Source organism: Cyanistes caeruleus, chromosome 1 (genome assembly GCF_971803275.1).
Source record: "Cyanistes caeruleus chromosome 1, bCyaCae1.hap1.1, whole genome shotgun sequence".
NCBI classification, from domain to species: domain Eukaryota; kingdom Metazoa; phylum Chordata; class Aves; order Passeriformes; family Paridae; genus Cyanistes; species Cyanistes caeruleus.
The window spans coordinates 42799158-42819688 of NC_141701.1; the positions used below are offsets into that span (position 1 = coordinate 42799158).

The 20531-nt window shown below is 41.2% G+C and overlaps 1 protein-coding gene across 50 annotated transcripts in view; it reads right to left on the minus strand.

Moving 5' to 3' along the window:
• The window catches only part of DTNA (dystrobrevin alpha), a 221610-nt gene that overhangs the window by 156873 nt on the left and 44206 nt on the right, over positions 1–20531 (minus strand). For 21 of the 50 annotated variants that reach the window (XM_086888961.1, XM_086889057.1, XM_086888945.1 and 18 more), the window contains exon 2: positions 11039–11112. The exons of the other annotated variants lie outside the window; for them this stretch is intronic. The gene's annotated coding sequence lies outside the window, so the exon portion shown is untranslated. The remainder of the gene's footprint in view (positions 1–11038; positions 11113–20531) is intronic. 50 annotated transcript variants of the gene reach the window in all.

Below are 20531 nucleotides of genomic sequence, written 5' to 3' on the forward strand. Positions count from 1 at the left end.
TACGCTTGGAGCAAGAAACAAAGACAAAAATCACCCCATTCCAAGAAATTGCCATGGTCTGGGATATATACAAACAAAACTGTTTGACTGTTTGGCAAGCCAAAGCAATATATAAACAGAACTCATGTAGGCTGCTTTGCCTCATAAAAGGTAAACTTCAGTTTTAATAGCTTCTCTAATAACCAGTATTCTACATTTGAGTATCCTTAATTCCAAACAGAGATTACCAAATTAAAAGAGGTGGTAATAAGGTAGGACATATCCTAGGAGAGTATGAAAACAAAGATGATCTAAAAAACACAAGCTTCTGCTCCTGAGTGTAGAAGGACTGAAAGTATCTTTTAGGTAGAAATAAAAACCTCAAACAACACAGTATTTTTCCAAGTAGTTTTGGTATATGCTATGCTGCCAATTAACTGATGACATATGCCATGGCACTTTTTATGAATGAACTGTCTCATTTCTTCATGCAGTGCCTATACAGGTTTGTTTTTTTTGTTCTGCTGCGTAAGATGCAAATTCCAGGGATGACGAGCACATCTCATGGTATCACACATCCTGAGAACTATATACTTTATCAGAGAGCAGGAGTTTTAGTTCCTTTATCATGCAGCCTGAGGCAAAGTTTCATCTCCAAAGTTATGCTTACTGTCAGGAGAGTGAGTCTACTTGACCTGACGTCCCAACTCCACTTCCCAGCTGATAATCTGAATGGTTTTGTTGTTTAAAGGCCACTTGATTAATATGATTGGAGAGTAACTGTCACAGAGTTTTATTTTCAGTTGCACAGCCAAGATTTTAAATATTTTTGGACCTGAAACTTTTTTTTTCTTTCTTTTAAGCCTTTTTCTCTGAACCCATTTGTAGACAGAAACCAGAATCCTGTTTTCTAACAAAATCATAGAATCATAGAATGGTTTGGGTTGGAAGTCACATTAAAGACCATCTAGTTCCAACTCCCCTGCTTTTGGCAGGGACACCTTCTGCTACACTGGTTGCTCAGAGCCCCATCCAACCTGGCCAGGGATGGGATTCACAGTCCCTCTGGACAACCTGTTCCAATGCTTCACAATCTATATAATTCTTCCATTTATCTACCCTAAATTTCCCCTCTTTCAATTTGTACCTATTAGTCCTTCTCCTGTCACTACAGTTCCTGATTTAGAGTCCCACTCCATCTTCCCTGTAGGCCCCCTTCAGGTACTGGAAGGCTGCTTTGAGGTCTCCAGGCAACCATCTCTTCCCTGGGCTAAACAGTTCCAAATTTGTCAGCCTGTCTTCACATGGGAGGTGCTGCAGTCCCCTCACCAACTCTGTGGCCCTGCTCTGGATTTGCGCCAATAAAATGCTGTGGTGAGGCTCCGGTTGGAGCACCTGGGAAGCAGCAGGTCAGAAAAATCAGAAACAGAAGCATCCTGATTGTGCTCTGCTCTCCCACTCCCCTCTCTGTCCTCCAGCAAACACCCAGCTGCTACTCCTCATCACAGGCACGGAGATTTGTATCTCTGCTGCTCCTGCTGTAAAGGAGGCGCCTATAGCTGCATTGTATTTCAGACATCAAAGCGAACACTGAGAGTCTCCGTTATGCCAACAGCTACGTCAGTTTTAGTGTAAGTGCTGGCAACCTCAGCACCATACCAGCACAGAAGATGACTCTGGCACCCAGCCTGGCCTGCACAGCAGTTATTTCTTTACACACGAAACGACTTGCAACAGCAATATAAACTCACAGTTGCTCGTATCTGCACATCAGCTTGTGCTGTTCAGCACCCTTCCTTTTTGTAACATGAAGTTAACAATTCTCCTGCATTACTACAAGGGAAAAACGTTTATCCATGGAATTTACCAGTTACTCTCCTGTCTTAATTGAAATATTTTTGTCTAAGCAGCTGGTAATCCATTTATTCAGGTAGGATTTAAACTGAAATAATGACTGAGTTCAGCACAGCTGTCTGAACCCCTTAATACATTACTATACCAAGGCCTGTGGGTCACGACACAAATTAGAGTATTTAAAACTGACAGTTTCCCTGAAGACGTCAGGAAGGCAAGCTTTGTCTGGAATAAATTGCTGGGATGTAGGATGTCTTCTTTTTACTTGTTTCCAAACATGTATTCTTCTGCAGTGGGGAAATCTGCCTCACATTAATGAACTGCTCAACTATGGTATTTTCAGCTGTCCAGTTGATGAATTATTTTATAACTTTGAAAACTGTTTGTAGAGTGGAGTCACTGAGATAAACTCATACCCTCTCCATGCTCTTTATGCCTTGGCCAGGTCTTTTCTCATCGAGTAGTCAAAAAACATAGAGTCCAGTGAAGTGAAATGCATGACAAGCAAACACAGAAAATCTTATGAAGAAGATCAGAAAAAAAATCCCAAAGCCTTGTTATTACAGATAACTGGGGGGAGGACCTGTTGATTTATGCATCTCTTAAAGATGTTACGACTCCCACTTACCAAAATTTTGTTTGTGCTTTCATCAGGTACAAGTTGAGTTTGAAAAAACCCATGATTTCCTGCAAACTTTGCCTATTATTTATCCTTAAACCATTACTACCAGACAGGAAACTGGAACAGGAGCAGCGAGTCTGAAAACAAGAAGGACTATATAAAGATGATCTTTTGAGGGGAAAGTGATCTCACAGCATTATAAATTGCTAAGTTATTTTCCATCATAAAGAACTTATTTAGGCAGACCTAAGAGGATTGGGGGATCAATAGAGAAATGTATCCAGAAGTATTATGCAGCTTGGTAAAAAATATTAACTCTTTGCTAGCCCCACCATGCAACATTCACATTGATCTCAAGCAAATCTACTCATGTGAATAAAATACAGTAAGCATGGGGCATTTACTAAGTAGAAAATGACATTCCTCTGACCACACTGAACAAAACAGACATTGAATCAAAAGCTCTTTCTGAAGAAAAGGGAGATTGCTAAAAGAGAACAACAACGAAAAATGCAGAACAGAGGTTCAAACATCAAACACACTAATGACAGCAGAATTATTTTCTACTCAGTAGTGGCCAGTGTGCCATAACAAAAGTTTTGAAATGTTCACATATTTATCTTCATTCTGTTTGTCTTTTTCTGACATCTGTTCAGCTGAGGGCTGGAAGTATGGCAAAACCGAGGAGTTTTGAAAAGCAGTGCTTCATAAACTAAAATGGAAATGAACTTAGAATGTAAGCCACTTTTTTTCCCCTGAGACAGTGCTGTCCAAGAACGAGCTCCTCTCCCACCCCCAGCCTGTCCTATCAGAATGCTGTCAGGAGCGTAGATGTCACGTACACTTCATGTGAGAAAGATGGGAAAGCCCAGTGTGCTTGGGGATCCTTGATCAAGGTTGTTTATAATGCTAAGCAGTAATTACTACAAAGAAACTGGAGGTTCTGTCACCTTTACTCTACAAAACAAAGACAATACCACACTACATGCAGAATTATTCCTGAGGAATTCAGGAATAAGACTGCTAAATGCTTGCTTGCTTTAGCAGCCTCAGTGTTTAAGAGACTGGAGATGTCAAAGTTCAAGCTGCCTGTAAAGCTGCAGCTTTGCCCTCAAGTGTGCAAGACTTATGGGTGGGTACAGCATTTGACTTCTCAGTACACACCTGTGCACCCAAATCCTCGTGAAGACAAATACAGCAGAAACCTTGATAAATGCTCAAGGACCAAGGAACAACTTGGGTGCCACAAGCACACTTGGGGAGACTGGTTCCATCAAGGATCTTCAGCTGCAGCCAGTTCTTAACATGGATAAGCTGCTCTGGATTTATTTTCCCCTGACGGCTACTGTATAGGCCAAATGGGCAGATCTCCACAGGGATAAATAAGAGAAGTAATACTTGTGCAAAGGTCATGTGTTCTACTGAAGTTTACATCCTTGTTCCAGTGTACAAGAACACTAAAGCACACCAGAGAAAATAACCCCAGGTTTTCTTTAAACGTGAAGAAATCCAACTTCTTTTTATGCCAGTCTTGTTCTCAGTCTTACTGAATCACTTTTGCTGAAATATTCCAAAAATACTCAGACTGAGGAAAACAGCTGGCTAGAAAAAATTCAGTTCAGACGTTAAAAGTTTTACAAATACTGTGAAAAACAGTAAGGTACTATAATGGGAACTGCTGGGCAACTTTCCTAATTGGTGGTGCTACCAATCTATTACATAGTCAGGAATTGATATTTTTTTTATCAGGGACTACACTATCAACTACCCTCCACTGAGCTGAAAACAGACAGTAAAACAAAACCAGGAGGGAAGCAGAGAGCAGGCAGAGCTGTCAGCTGAATATGGACAAGCCCAGTAAAACTGTTCTCTGGCCAGTCACGCCAGTGAGAGACACTGAAGGACAGTTTCTTGTGTCTGCCATGGCATTGCAAAGCTATACCAGACACATGCACACACACATTGCCCTGATAGAGAAGGCTTTCACAACATGAATAGTCTGTACCTCTCCCAAGGTCATGTGCCTCAAACCCACAGCCAGTCAGACTGACGCTTGAATACAAGTGGAGCCGTACAGGCTGTCGAGATAAAATTATCACAGCCGTATTTCAGCAGACTGAAAAGAAACCTGAGATGCATGTTCAGATTAGCTGCAAGAAATAAGATCTCTGGACAAGCAATAGGCAATCCTATCAGCATGCTGGAAGGAAAACTTGAGCAGGTTTCACACAAACCAACCTCTGGAGAAAGAGGAATTAAATAGTTCCTTCTTCTGAGACAGTAAATGAGTGTTTCCAGAGCCATGTGATGACAGTGTGGTGAGGACTGTACCTCAAATCTATCCGTGTGACTACAAGGAGCACTTGGCACCGAAGTTTCCTTTCCTAATTCACTGGACACACTTAGAATGTTTCTGCAGTGACACAGGCAGGACACAAAAGATCCCACCTAGGAGCTAGTTACTGAATGTACTGTTTACAGTTCTCAGAACAACTCCAATGAAGTGAAAACTCGTGATGACTTAAGACCCTGACTTATTTTCTGCTAACTCTAAACTAAAAAACAACAAGGAAGTAGCTTGCAATACGTTAAGACACTTCAGTGTGATTGTCTGTGTGAGCTATGACAAAAAGACAAAGCTTTCAAATTTTTAAGTTTCCGTTGTGTATTAAGTAGTGGATATTACAGGAATTCGAGTATCTTCAAGCTGGGAAAGACTAGACTTAGTATTGGGATAACCTATTTAATTTCCTGAGGTCATAAAGTTAAGTTGTAAAGTTCTTGCATCAGGTCAAGAGAACTCCTGACACACCAGAAACTCTACTTCATGATGAATTACAGTCAGATAAAGCTGTCATTTGAGAGATTATAATACCAGTGTTCTACTCAATAACTGTACTTGTACAGGATGTTGCTTTTACATCTGTAAGTGGGTTTTTGCACCTCTTACCTTCACTAATGTGTGATCCTATCTTTGGATTGCCTGTTACACTAATATGAAGTGACACTTCCTTACCAAGGGTTCAAATTTTAGTTGACCTTCCATTCTGCCCAGGACAGGTGAATGAATCGGACTGTCAATTTCGTAATAACTAGTCAAATTTTACTTTTAATAAGATTTCCAGTGCAGATTATTTTTTGAGCCATTCTACCCATGAATTTTTTTACAGGGTCAAAAGAACTGTTGTTCTGGATCATGCATATGACAGCATAAAACAAGGATAAATTACAAGACTTGATAAATAGGAGACAGAAGATAAGGAATTCACCTTCAGCAAACAGTTGAATTGTGAGCACCAAGGTCTGGCATTGAAAATAGAACAGGATATACCTGGTAAAGAAAGACTGCCATGTAGACTTTCCACGGTGTTCAGAGTTAGAGATGCTCAGCATCTCTGAAAAAAGACACAAAGGGTAATACTGCATTTAAAGCCATGGAAAGATTATGTATGTAATGCACTGTCTCCTACCACCAATACTTCTAGAGCATAAACAGGGTAATTTACGAGTGAAAAAGGAATGCATTTATAAATGAACGGATGTGCTTTCCAAAAAGCAATTAGGGCAGAGGGCAGTAGCTGTCAGAATGATGGGGGGTTGTTCATTTCCTAACACTCAGACAGTCTGATCTCTTCTAAGATTTGGTCCCATGAGGAATGCTAAACCACAAAGCCATGTTGGAATACCTTCATTTTGGTCTAAGAACATCTTCCCTACCTGCCCCACAACCACACCATCCAGTTTATTCAAGAATGCAGCTGGTCAGGTGAAAACAAGCGGGAATGCCTTTCTCTCATCACTCCTCAAGCCAAGGATCTGTGAAGGGCATGTACCTACAGCACTTTGGTCTACAGAGGGAGGGGTCATGAAAATGGGAGAAACAGAAGAATCACTACAGAATGATCTGAAAGCACAGAGCATGAGCCATGCAGGGTATTCACCACAATGGGGCTGAGGATGGCATCACCATCATCATCATCAGCCAAAAGAAATTTGGTTTGAATTGTAAAGCTGTCATGGTATCATCCCACTGATGTGATAGTTTTAGCCAAGTTTCACTAGAGAAACTCATTTAAATATGCTTGTCATTTTAAATACTGCTACAGGAATCACAACTGCTGCATGTTCCAGCATGACAAGTAGAATGGATTTATGCTGGAACCAGCTTACTTGCTGCACAGAGTTTTCTTTCTAGAAAAATGGCAGTTTCTTTTGCCCAAACTTTAGCACCTAAAAAAGAAGACAGTTTAGAAGTGTTTAATCTGTTCTCTCCTGCTGCTTTTGCCACTTCCTGCAATATTTGGAAAGTCCCGCTCTTTATTCAAAAGCCGAGTTATCAGACATGGTGAATGATTCCCCAACACATCTATCTGATTTGTTGCCTACATCAACATGGGAAATTAAATGACCCAGACTGTACCTTCATTGTATTAATGGAGTGGAAAGCTGCTTCAAAACAATTACAGTCTGCAGCTGGTCCTTTCCCTTGCTCTGTTTCCCCCTCTAAAGCAAGGGAGCAGAGGCAGAGATGCCCAGGGAAGAGTGCTCTGCATCTCAGCCCAGTGGTGATGGTGATTACCGTTCTTAACGACAATATTTCTGCTCCAAAAGCAGGAGTCAGACCAGATCCTGTGCTGGAAAGGTCTCCCACTCTACTGGTTTCATCACAAATGTGCACCATCCCAGGAATGTCTCCATGAGTCATGACTGACAAACCAAATTTCTCTGCTTCCTCTGTGAGCTGTGCAGGTACAAGGCAGCTCTGAGTTGGTTTCAGTTTCAGCAGCTACTAAAATGCTGTGCATCATCACTGGGCACAGTGTGCTGCTAAGTGAGCTCTGCAGCTTGTGACTGGCATTGAAACACATCCCACCAGCCTGGGGAAGGGACAGGGGGAGCTCATGTTGCTGTGTTGTGACACATGTCCTATGTATGAATGGGGAGTGGGGACACTATACCTTCACACAGACAATTCAAAACAAGATTTTTTAAGGCACTATCCCCTTTCCTTTCCCTTTCCTCTTTCCTGTCCTGTCCTTATTTATAAGTGTGTATATCCAAAGCCAACCTCAGGATAAAGCTTTGTTAAGAAATGATAGCTCAGCTAGATTTATCAGACTTCTGCTCATTTGAGAGATCTGCTTACAATGACCACAAATCCTGACTGTGAAAGTGTCTCAGCAGACAAAGTTTTTGACGAGCAGTTCTGTAGAAATAAAGAAGCATCAAGCACACTGTAGACTTCTCTTAAAGACAAAGGTTGAATTTATCTGTACACATATATCTACGTATGTGTATGTGCAAATGCATACTTATATACTCACAGTTTAGAGCTACCTTACCCTGGAGTCACCAGAACTTCCAACTCTGTGACAAGAATGTGAGGATGGAAACTTAAGAAAGTTTCAAAAGCCCACAAACACCTCAGTGAACAGGCTTTTCACATCCCCACATCCAGAGTATTAAAAAAAAAATTAAAAATTTAATAACTGACTCCTTATAAATGATTAATGTATTATATTGCATGTAAGTGCTCTCCTGTTTCTAGGAATATCTTGTTGGGTAATATTCTCATTTGTAATTCATTGCATGTTCTTTTATAATTGCAGTGAAACAATGGTTTCTGGGTAAGTGGTATTAAAAAGTTTGTTGGGTGCTACAGGAGATCAAAGTATAATAAAAGTTACATGGAAACAAAAGCAGTGCATGAATAACAGCACCAGCTTTAACAAAGGACTGAATAAACACATGTAATTCTAAACAGGATGCACTGAATTTTTCATCCAGTCAATTCATCGTGGAAGGCTCCATTCAGATGAAAAGGCTGAGCAGATAAGCCTGCATGTATCACCACCACCATTTGCTTCAAAAACAAACATACACAAACCTGGGTTCCCATGGGCAGGGAAACTCTCACTGCAAGATGCCAACACAGACCTTTACAGGCAGTTTGGGATCCTCTAAGCAGAGTGAATGCACATGTAAAGGCAGCCACAGCAAATAGTAATGACTAAATCAGGCAGTCTTTATTTTACTGGGCAGAGGTGGTCAGAGCAGCTGGGATGACCTCAAGTTCATATCCCAGCACTATTAAGAAGCAGAAAACAACTGCCAAATGTGTCAGATATGACACTTCAAGATCTAGTCACCTGTTGTTTTATTTTAGTGAGGGAAGACATTGAGGCAGTGGCCTCAATTCAAGGTGGAATGAAACTTTGCTGTCAGAAATAAAAGGAAATATCTTCTTCTTCTAAGCATGGAGTAAGTAGAGCATTGAGCAATTCTTAACAGCAGATCAACCCCAAATTCAACCAAAATTCCTTACAGCTTCTTCCAGAACTTCTACTTCTTCCAAAACAACTCTAGTGGGGACTCCTGAATTTCACTTATCAGTCCCAAAAACTAGGAAAAAAAGAAGGGTTTTCAGCTTAGCCATCTGCATTTGGAACCAAAATGCTCAGCTGCAAGGCTTTTTTTAAAAAAAAAAAAGTAAAAGTAAATTGCAAGTGCAGTGATCACCCAGTAAGCAGCAGTCTTTGTGGGGATTAGTCACTCATTCAGACTGAACACAGAGCACATAGGTTAACTTACTGCTTCTCAAATATTAAATAAAAATATAATACAAAGAGGACAGCCTAATTCTGACTTAAACAGTGGAGAAAAAGAGGACAGAACAAAATGTGTCAAAAGCAAGGGACCTTTCTTCCAGAAAATGATACAATTAGATATTAAAAATTTGATCAGAATAAAAGGAATGTAGCAAATAATATATTTTATCTATATAAAGTCTGGTTTTGAGCAATTGTACAGAAATGCAGTGTTTTGAATGCAACATCCAAGTGTCACAATAATCCATTAATACAGAGGTATATGGCCATTACTTTGTCAAAATAAAGTACAGAATGGAGAAATCTTAGAGGCTTAAATTGCTCTGGGATTTCTGGATAGCCTCTTTGCAAAAATACTAACCTAAAATGTAATGTAAAAGAAGCAGCAACTGAGGACATTTAGACTGAATGTCTTTCTTCCTTCCCAGGTGATCAGAAAGCTCCAGGACTTGTGTCGAAGGATTTTGAAAGCATCAGTACAAAGGAGTGACAGGTATTAAAGACATCACCTACTGTCCATGATTACAGGAACTGTATCAGATTGGAAAAAGTCAAACTTTTTTTCCTTCTGCTATGGTAGTTATTTTCATTCCCCTCAACAGCAATCTAGTCTTCTATATAATGTGGTGGCATTTTAAAACCTGAAGTGTGAAGGTCATGGATGGAATTAACACAAAGGGTAAAAAATAAATCAAGAAATAGAGTACCAATATTTATACAGCAGTTTAACAGGCCATAATCATTATGAAGTCTGTGTAATGGTTTGTGTATATGAAGGGCTTCAGGGGGATGAAAACTGTAGTAAAATTTGATGTGCTTTGTGATTCCTGAATGAACTGCAAGGCCCTGCCTGCAGGAACAGCTCCTGCACTAGGAAACACTGTTCTGTCACTGGGAGAGATACGCAGGTGAGACTGCCCAGCCACGTCTGGGCTATGGATATCAGGAGCCCTGCCAGGCCTGTGTGTGTGCCAAGCTGCCACCCCACAGCCTGTGGCAGAACCCCTACACCTTGCCCTTGCGCTGCACTGAGGGAAATCCAGGAATACCAACAAAACCAGGGAAGTGGCACATTCAACAGGCTTCTTGGTGTGGACAATAGAAAGAGCAGGATATGTGCCAAATGCGCCTGCTGTGTGCTGGCACCAGGTGGGGACATGTGAGGCCTGTTCTCAGCAGGCTGTGGCATCGCAGGTGAAGGCTGGCAAGCTGCGGTGTTTCTGCCTGCCCTTTCGGGTGTCAGCTCTCACCCAGCCCGGGTGCAGCCAGCAGCATCACTCTCTCCCCGTGTCTGCATGCTGGGGAACTCAGTGTTGCCTGCGCTTTCATGCTCTGCTACTATACAGTACATACAAACAGGCGAAGTTTTCTGCTGAGGGAACCAACAGTCAGTACAAAGCTACCAGAAAGACCCCCAAATACAAAGCCACCCAGAACAACAGAAAAGAATTCAGGGTAACACAAAACAAGTCCATACTGTTAACAGTGTTGTGTGAATAACTTATCAGCCTTTTTCCGCCTCTACCCTTTGTGCTTTTAGTACCGAAAGGTATTAGGAAGCATTCAAAACACCTAAGAATCTAAGAGGCTAAAAATCTTAACAGAAATTGCATATGGAATTCGTTTTCTTTTGTAAGCTTCAGAAACAAAATTTCATGCTTTGAAATTCCCAGTGCACTTCCATGAATGTGGAGGTGACTAAATGTAGCAAAGAGCAAAGGTATTACAGGGCAGATTCTTCTCTGCTTTTCATTACATTGCACAGTTGCTCACATCTGTACCGTGAGTTCAAAGCTTGCACACAAAGTTAGTTACCGTCTGACAAAAGCTCTGCACTGTGTCTCAAAGAGCACCCAGCCATATTTTCTAAAGTATTTCTCTCCAAGAAGAACATCTTCAGACATAAACCATATTTCTCCAAGCCACTGCCAGAACCCAAGTGCTCCCCATGAAAACAGATAACACCACACCCTACCCGTAGAAATGATGCTCCTCCGATCGCTTGCTCTGTTCCCTGCTTCGTCTGCCTCAGAGTGCCCAGATCAGATCCTGCCCCAGAGAAAAAGCAGAGTCAAAGGCTTGCAATACTCAGAGCTGAGTCCTGGAGCCAGGCTGCAGAAGGATCAAGGAGTACTGGGCTGAAGCAGAATGGAGGGGAGATGTATCGAAGTATACTTTTGCTCAATCATCACGCATAGGTAATTGAGAGCATCTCAGTTTGAAACTGCTGGTCACCATCTGGTGATAAAATATGGAGATGCCAAGTGAGTTAAAGCAAGCTTGTGCATACCAGCATATTTTAGTTACACTACATAATGAAACCCATCATCACCTTCATTCATACTGAGGTGTCTGTCCCAGCGTTGCAGTTTCATACAATTTGTGCTAACTTTTTCTCTCCTCAGCTTCAATTACAAGCCAATTTCATCTTTCCAGCACATACACATAAACATAACCTTCCAATTCAAGACACTTTTAATATGAAAGGAAGTTAACTGAAAAAGAGAGCAGCTGAGACTTACAAAGTCATGCCTCTCCTAAAAACAGGCACAGAAGTCAGGCATTAGCATGAATTTCCTAAATGATGCAGAATTACAGTGTTAAAGGAGAAGACAGGAGTCTGGCCCTTCCCCTGTTTCACAACTCTTCAGTGTGAATTATAGAATCCTGGGACAGCAGCAAGATGAGGCCTAGCTGACCTTTAAAACAATGAATAATTTCCTGACATGGCAAGATGTTTTAAATATACGTTACAGCTTTAAACACCCAAAGCACTTTCCTTTTAATTATTTTTGCTACATCTGAAATATTTGAGGAAAATGTAGATGATATCTCTAATTTGTTAATTACCAGCTGGCTCCTACCATGCATTATTAAGCTACTATGGCAGTGACTAATGCCTCTGACAATACTAAATTACCAACAACACCTTGTGGAGGAATGTGACCTGAGCAGCCTAGAAAGGACTACCCGCAGGTGTTTATTTTCAGATAAAGATGGTTTATTAACTCAGGCATACGACAGCAAATATAAGTACTGCAATAATGCCCAAGTCTAGAGGAGGAGGGCTGCACCCCAAACGCCACATGCTGCCCGCCCCATGAACACTGTCATGCCTTGTGGTTGGAGTAACCCAGACACCTGCATCTCACTCCCTGCCCATGGCACAGATGTGGAGGAGGAAGAGCACACGGGATTTTTCTCTGGAAGTGCTTTAGCTGCAGCCATGGCTCCCCACTTGGTGGCTTGGGCAGAGGTGCTGGATGTGCAGAGCCAGAGGAGTGTTGAACCTTGTACACATGTTCAACACTCCTCCACTTCCAGCCCAGTGGTCCCAAAGGCTTTGAAACAAGGAAGATGAAGACAAAGGAAATGTTATTTCCCACAGAAGGTCCCTCTGCACAGCTGCAGTCCAAGCACTGCCCTTTTCCTCTCACCTTTGAGTACAAGTCTCCCCCCCTCCCCACTTTTTTTTTTAACTCTAAGCACTTTCTGCCAAATTGATTAAACTAATAACATTATAGCTTGGACAGGAACTTACACATCTTGGTCGTAAGTGTGTGAAATAACATTACTCTCCTTTCCAAATCTTCCTGGAGTGGTTAGGAAATCCAGTCTGCTCTTGTGTGTTTGCATTATAAAATTGCTGAACAAACCTATTCTGCTGTAACGGGAAGGGACACATTTTCTTCCCTACTCTAAATAGGTCAATGAAAACATGGTGTTGTGAGGATGAAACCGTTTTCTTCCATCTTCTTTCCCCTAATGATTTCAAAACATTCCAATTTAATTATGTTTCTAGTGTTAGCATAATAGCACTGTAAAGTTATTAACAACTAATGTATTGGTGGTCCTAAAGTCTGGGTTCTGTACTTGTGGTCTTATTTTAGCCTTAGGTATACACATGCAATTCCTACACATGGCACATCGTGGCACAGTTAAGAAAAGCCTGCAAAGAAATCTGGATGTGAACTGCAACACATTATGAGGCACAAAAATTTAACTCTCAGCTCTGAGATTGACACTGAGCTTCTACATCAATGTCATCTCCTTTCTAGGATGACATTCTGACTATCACCTCCTCTAAATCTCTCTAAACCAGTCAACTCAGTGGTGTAAACAAAACTAGAATATTTCCAATGGAACTACTCCAATTCATAGCACCTGGAGACTTCTCTGTGTGCATTTCATCAGGAGGGATTATCCAGTAGCTGGAGAAACATTCAACTTGCAGCTATAGTTGTTTGAATACTAAATGCAAATTAAAGACCACTGGCAATAAAAATACATTTTGGGGGAGAACACCCCTCTCCTCAATGAGAAGGGAAAAAACTACATTACACTAAAGAGAATACAGAGTGCCTGAAGTACTATCAAAAGAAATGTTAAACAAACAATAAAAAAGGGATGTTGCTTTTCTACTGTCTATTTCAGAACAGATGGTATAAACTAGTTTTGTTCACATTATCTGAAAAAGAGAAAAAAAATTAATTCACCTCATGTAATGCCTGTTGCAAGCTCTCACTCACCCACACAAGAACTCCAAAGGCCCCCTTATGCAGCCAAATGTTTGTCGTAGCAAAGGTTACACGCTCTTACAACCCACTCTTTGTAGCCTTGTCCTGAAAACAACAGGCCTGCCTAGGACAGTAAAGCTAAGCACATACAAGCGGACATCACTCTGTCCTCAGTGTGAAATTTTTACCCTGTGAAACCCCATGACTTCAAAGGAAACTTGGATTTCATCCGAAGAATCCAATTACATATTTCACATTTAGGATGGACTGTCAAGTGCCAGCTGACAAAGTGATGTCCCCAAGTATTTCAGGACAATGATACTTGAGATGAAATGCAAAGCCAGCTGTTTATGCCTTATCTAAGGAACACTTCAAAATGAGGAAATTATATGATGATTAAGTGCCTCCTCCACCTCAGCAAAATACATTCCACTGTGCAAAGATCTCTGCAACCTGAATTTAGAAAGAATGTCTGTCATTAAAATAATTCTGTGAGCAGTATTATCACTAGTATCGTCAAATCACAGGGATGGTAGGAAAGATATGTAATACACCTCCCACCTGAGACAGAGTCAGATACATTTTGTTCATGTTTATTGAAGTCATTCCTAACACTTCCAGTGATGGGGACTCCACAAGATCCACTGGCAGGGTATTTTGTGGATAAAACTTTTGTAGGCTTTACCTCTTCTTCCTTGTTTCATTTTCAATCCATTTCTCTCTGTCCATGGCACAGAAAAGAGATGACTGGCCCAGCCTTTGCAACAGCCTGTACGGTGCTGTCTGCGCTTGAAAACGTGCCTTTCTCCTACTCACTCCACGGCAGGCTGCTCTACTTTAGGCACAGAAAAGATAACCTTTTCAGGGTTTCCCTCTGGGGTATGTCCTCTGGTTCTCTAGTCACTTTTCCTGCCCTCTTCTCCACATCCAAAGTGGTCAGCATTTTCTTCAAGAGCAGAGTTCCAAACTGAACACAGAACTCCAGCTGACCAACGTGGGGATTGCTCCCTACAGGCTGTGGTCCCACATGCAGCCCAATATTGTGGTTTCTATTGGACAACAGCTCAACAATACCAATTCATGTTCAATGGAGACCCACAGTAACCTCTATCCTTTCCTGAAGAGCTTCTGTGCCACTCACTGGCTGTTCCCCAGCCAGTACTGGTGTCAAAAGTGACAAGGATACAGCTCAGTGAACCTTCTGGAACTATACACCACCACTGCAGCTTCTATGCACCCAAGGAGACAAGAGGGGCCTTGCAATGCTGCTTCACAAAAGGAACCAAGTTGTGTGTAGTTTTTCATCAGCACACAGTGTGAAACACTGGAAATCCATCAGTATTTGCAGTATTTGCATGAACTTCCCCACTTTTTATTTGCTCTATCGACTGGGAATAGGGTGAAAAAACAGGTAGGACTACTTTTTCCAAGGTTGAAATACCCAATTTTATGTCCTTGCTCTGTACAGAGTCTGTCAGTATAGGTAGTCAAGCCTAGTACAAGCCCAAACACTCACCTACAGTGGTGCACAACAGAAAAAGGGTAAGACCAATGACCTGTGAAATAGGTATGGACAGACCTGGCTAGGCTGGGGTTGCTTTCTGGCAAAGCTTGGTTTCTCTGGGACGTAACACAATGGGTGACTTATTTAGTACTTTACATGCAGTTACAAAGCTCAGGCTTTGTGCACAAAGAATTTATTTCCGCTTCCTGAAAATGAGAGTGGCCTGAAAAATTATCAGTCTATCTTCTTAGTTGATGCCTTTTTCACAGAGAATACTCTGTTTCAACAAAAGTGGATATTAAAAAGTGTAACAGCAAAGATTAGGCGCATTCAGGCCAAGTTGCCACCAGGTTCTGAGTAACTGCACATGACACTCAACCACCACTTATTCCCCCTTCCATGAAAATGTACTGTCCTGCAAAGAATTCACATCAGCCTGGAACTGTTATTTTTCCGAAAGTCTTTAATCTCTAAGACTTTTAATTCCATTTAGGAATACATTACCAGATTTAATGTAGATGAAGAACTTACATTATTTTGGATTCTCTTCAACCATCCACTACCTACCTCCTTTATTTAACTGTATGATTTCTGAAATCATATTTACTATCACTTAGGGTCATATAATTGCTTTTTGCCATTATCATTTTAGCAAGTTTCCTCTGTTTACCCCCACTTCCTACTATAAAACCTTTTTTCAGTTGCTCTGCTAAATTTTATGGCTGACCTGAAACTTTATATGTCAAATATTGAAGTGAGGCTGAATGTATTATTTACACATTTTCAGCAAGTTCCAAAGCTAAAATTATGAAAAGAAACAGTTTCACCTGATCTGAAAGAAATCTTTAACTGTTTTATTGCTGAGAAGCCTTCATTCCTCCATTGTTTCACACACAAAAATTCTGCAGGCAGATACAACTCTTATTTTCCTGTTGCTATCACCGAACAGCCACTGAGTTTATTAACAGAAGTCACGCTTCATCCCCAAGGATGGCTCACAGGGAGCTTTACAGCTTGCAAGTGCAAATGATTGCTCTGGCAGCTAAAGGTCTGCACCTTTGCTGATGACTTCTGTCTTGACCTGACATGGGTCTATGGGAGACATGCTCAGGGGGCTCCTTGCAAGCCACACACAACCTCTTGCATTTGTAAATGTCTCTCCTCCAGAAATTTCCTCCCTGAGACTCTCTAGGCAAGTAGAGATGGAGCAAGGACTGCTGCTGAATTACCACATCTGAATGTGCAGCCAGCCTACCCTGCTTGCTGTGTTTGATGGGTCACCCAACTCTGCAACTGTGATCTGGAGGAATACAGCTTAGAGCTTTGGATGAAGAGGCCTGGAAGGTGGCAGAGAAAGATGGGATGCAGAGTAAGTTGTAGTAAGGATAGCATTATCAGAAGTGGGTTTTTTAAGGAAAAAAACATGGCTTGTTTACAGAATAGCCTGGCAGAGAACGTAGCTTGACTCTCAGCTTTGTTAGGTACTCCCTGCATTCCTGTACCAACCAGCAGAACACAATTTATAGATGCATTAAGCTGATATATTTTCCCTAATGAGACATGGAAACTGATCAAAATTTTAAGAACAAAAATAAAATCATAAAACACTTTGCCTTTTGTTAGATCTCTTTAGAAATTTGTTCGATCTGTTTGGAAACAAGACCATTGGCATATATTTGAAGAAAAGCTAAATATACATCAAATACCAAGATTAAGGACTGGCCAGCTCTCCTATACTAATTTTTCAAGTAGGTGAGAAAACTTTCAGTCATACAAGACAGTTAGGATTCCATGTTAAAAAAGTGACAAGATATCAGAATTATCAACTCAGAAATTAAAAAATTATTGAATCAATGTGTTGTCTTTGTAATTTAATGTATTTTTTTTTATATGTAAGGGTAGTAATTCTCAAGTCAATTTACAGGAAAAAAAGAATGATCTAAAAGCAGGGAATGGATTGTACTTCTGTATCACACAAATGATACAGTAGGTCACTTAATCCAATATAAATGAGTTGTGAATTAGAAAGAAACAAGAAAACAGAAATTTGTGATAGCCAAACAATCATTGCTTTATAAATCTGTACAGAATCAAAGTGTTCCCTGATCTTCTTCCAAGGACAATGTTGCATTAAGAATGAACACACACTGAAAAGGTAGTAATTGCTAGAAACCACATACTTCCATTACAAGAGGCATTTTTAAAATGTAGCAGGAAAGCCCAAGATTACTAACTCTATCTGCAGCTGTTACTTGGTAAGGAGTACTCAAGGACAACTTCAAGCATGATCCTCTGCGCTTTGCCTTTGCCTACTTTCATTGTGTCTAAAAAAACTACTCACAAGTTGTCATCAAATTGCTTTGAAAGTCTACTTGCTAACAGACTTTTCTGTCTCTGCTCTTTTTTCTTAGACATTTACAAAGAGGCATTTCATACCAGACTAGTCTTATCCTTATCATAGCCATAAAAGAAAATAAGAATGCAGCATGCAGGTACTACTTTTCATCCCTTGACCCTGGAGCACTTCACAGAACCAGGCCAGTATCACCACCACTGCTCTCAGAATGGGACACACCAAACCCTCTCCCCTCCATGTCTTGACAAAGATCACAGGCACAGAAGCTGACTGGTTCCCTCCACTGCCCCAGGGAAGGTTATGCTCCGCACACAGCTATCATGTCAGCAAATGAATTAATAAAGAAATACTCATGATTTCCACTGCTTTACTATCTCTTTATTACTCAGAGTATAATCAACTTTTATAGCAAGAGGCCAGGTAATTGGTTCAGACACAGGAAAGAGACAGGAAAACTCAGTTTCTTGTAACATCCCCTGCCAGGAAGGATGGTTTTTCAAGACTGTTAGGTGTTAGGCATTCTCTCAACTACCACAGCTGCAATTAGATGCATTTTTAAGCATCCTATTAGTGGGAAATATCGCTGTGTTTCCAGGTAAAGTCACTGCATACAATAATAATTAGCCAGGAAGTTCTTTATTCCCTGATACACCAGGAGCCGGAATGATTAGTAAGTGCAGGAGATCTGACATCACTTGGGACAGGTAATTTCCTTGGGTTTCCACTCGTGGGCTCAGAGACGATAATATCGCTGCATAGGACACAATAATTTCATTAGTTTAGGGGTTGGGCAGGTTTGTGTTTTTTCACAGAATTAAATTCCAGAATTGAGGCTTTCTACAGTGTGGTGCACCTTACAGACTGTCATACTGTTCCAAAACAAATCACTGGGAGAAAAATCAGGAAAGGAAAATAAATTGAATTGTATCACTATAAGCTGCTTCTTTGGAGCTCAGAAAAACACAAGCACATTGTCAGGAAACCTTGGGGAAACAGTCCTTAAACTCCTTACCAACCAATTCCTGATGACACTTACATTTTCTTATTTATGGCAAAATGACCACTGCAAAAAGCTTGAAGATGAGGCTAGAAGCAAAGTTTTACAAAGGCAAAAAGATCATGACAGAAAGAAAATGGGAACTATGTACAGTAACTGTAAAATCTAGCAAGGACGGATTTTTAATACCCATAAGCATATCCTTACCACTGGTTTTAGCACGATTTGCTAAGAAAAAAGTGTAGGATCTATTAAAGGGGAAAAATGTTGCAAACCCATTCTCACCTCAGAAAGAAGGATGTTTTTGAACTCTCATGACAAGGCCACTTACAACTTAATGGTGCAAAAAGGGAGGGACATGACCAGCCTCCTTGAGAAGCAGACATGCTACCAGCCATGACAAAACAGTGCTTCTCCCTAGGAGACACCAGTCAGCTCCTCAGAGCAGGAAAGCACGGCATATGCTAGTGATGCTACTGTAGCAGCATCAGAGTAGCACCTCAACCACTCACACAGTACCTGAAACCAGGAGGCACCAGCTTCATCAGTGTTCTGACCCCTACTGGGTCCCCCTGAAGACCAGCACCTTCATGATCTCTCATCTCTGCAGCAGCAAGAGGCAAGGGCAGGGGACAGGCTCCCTCTCACCCCTCTGTCTCAGCAGCACTTCTCCATTTCCCCCTGTGTGGGCTTATTGGGGGTCCTGGGAAATGCGAGGAAGGGAAGGGAAAGCTGCAGTGAGGAAAGAAGCCCAGAAGGTCAGGAAGTGGGTGTCACCATCCCTAGCAACACCCTGTTACAAAAGCCTTTAAGAAAGTCATGTCTGCCTCTCTTTCCTCCCTCCCTCCCCACTTCCCAACAAATCCTAGTTAACTAAGGAGCACAAGGCTAGTGAGGGAGAATGGGGCAGGGAGAGGAGGGCAAGGAGAGGAAAGAGGTTCCAGTCCCTGTGTCATGTGCTGATAAAGCTAACACACCCTTACCCAAAAACCTCAGTATCATGCTGCCGTGTAGTACCATTATCACTGAGCACATGCAGTACCACGCTCACCCTAACCAAGAAAAATTCACCCTAACAGCTGGCCAAGAATTTTCCACTTCAGTAAATATGCCAAAATTATAATAATTTAGAATTTGTATCTAATACACTTAGATTTTCTATGGGAAAATATCACTCTATTGAATGTTTACCATTTATTGCTAGGACAATTAGAAAATATTATTTCAGATGGATTAGGTAGATCAGAACACTACTTAAAGGTAATCTAATACCACAATGTAGTTCTTTGCCCTGAGAACATCCTGTTCCGAGGTCAGATGCTCATTCCCTTCCAGAAACAAGGTTTTTCAGGCAGCTTCAATTCCCAGAATTCAAAGCATGTTTCTTTGTGACAAAGCTCTCCAGTGCCTCTTGGACATTTAATTATGGGAGAAGGGTCTCAGATAATGAAATGGGAACATCATGCTCCTGAACTATAACTTCTGAAAAGCAATACACTGTGGTAGGGAAATGCAATTAAATTTTGAACTGACTCAGGAATTTCCCATGGAACATTAATTCTATTTTCTGCTCACCTCTGAATGTCAGTCTATTTTTCTCTTTCAGTTTAGGAAGCTTATAAAAGGTGCAGTGAACCCCTATTTCTAAATCTGTGGATTCTCCCTCCCTCCTTGGGGAGGCCATAGCCATGGGAAGAGTGCATCTGCAAACAGAAGCCTATTGTGTTAAACCTTATCAGAGCTGATGCCTTAACTGAGGAACTGCTGCCTAGATACCCAACGCAGAGAAATAATAAAGGTATTTTCTTCCTTCCAACCCCTTCTGGTCTGCAGGGGCTTTGAGAGTTCACAAGACTTGCCTGAAAGACCCTGTGCAAGAGCCAGAAACTAACCACAACTTCACCAAGACTCACTGCAAGTTTTACTCATCTTGACATTTTTTGTCTCAAAGGTCTTCCACTTCAATACCAAAACAAATATTACAGTAATTCCTTAATGTAATGTAAAAAAATTCCTTAATGTAAGCAACTGTTGGCATGGAAATTTAGCACAGGACTGAAGCACTGAGCTAGTCTGAGCTACTTAAAAGAACAC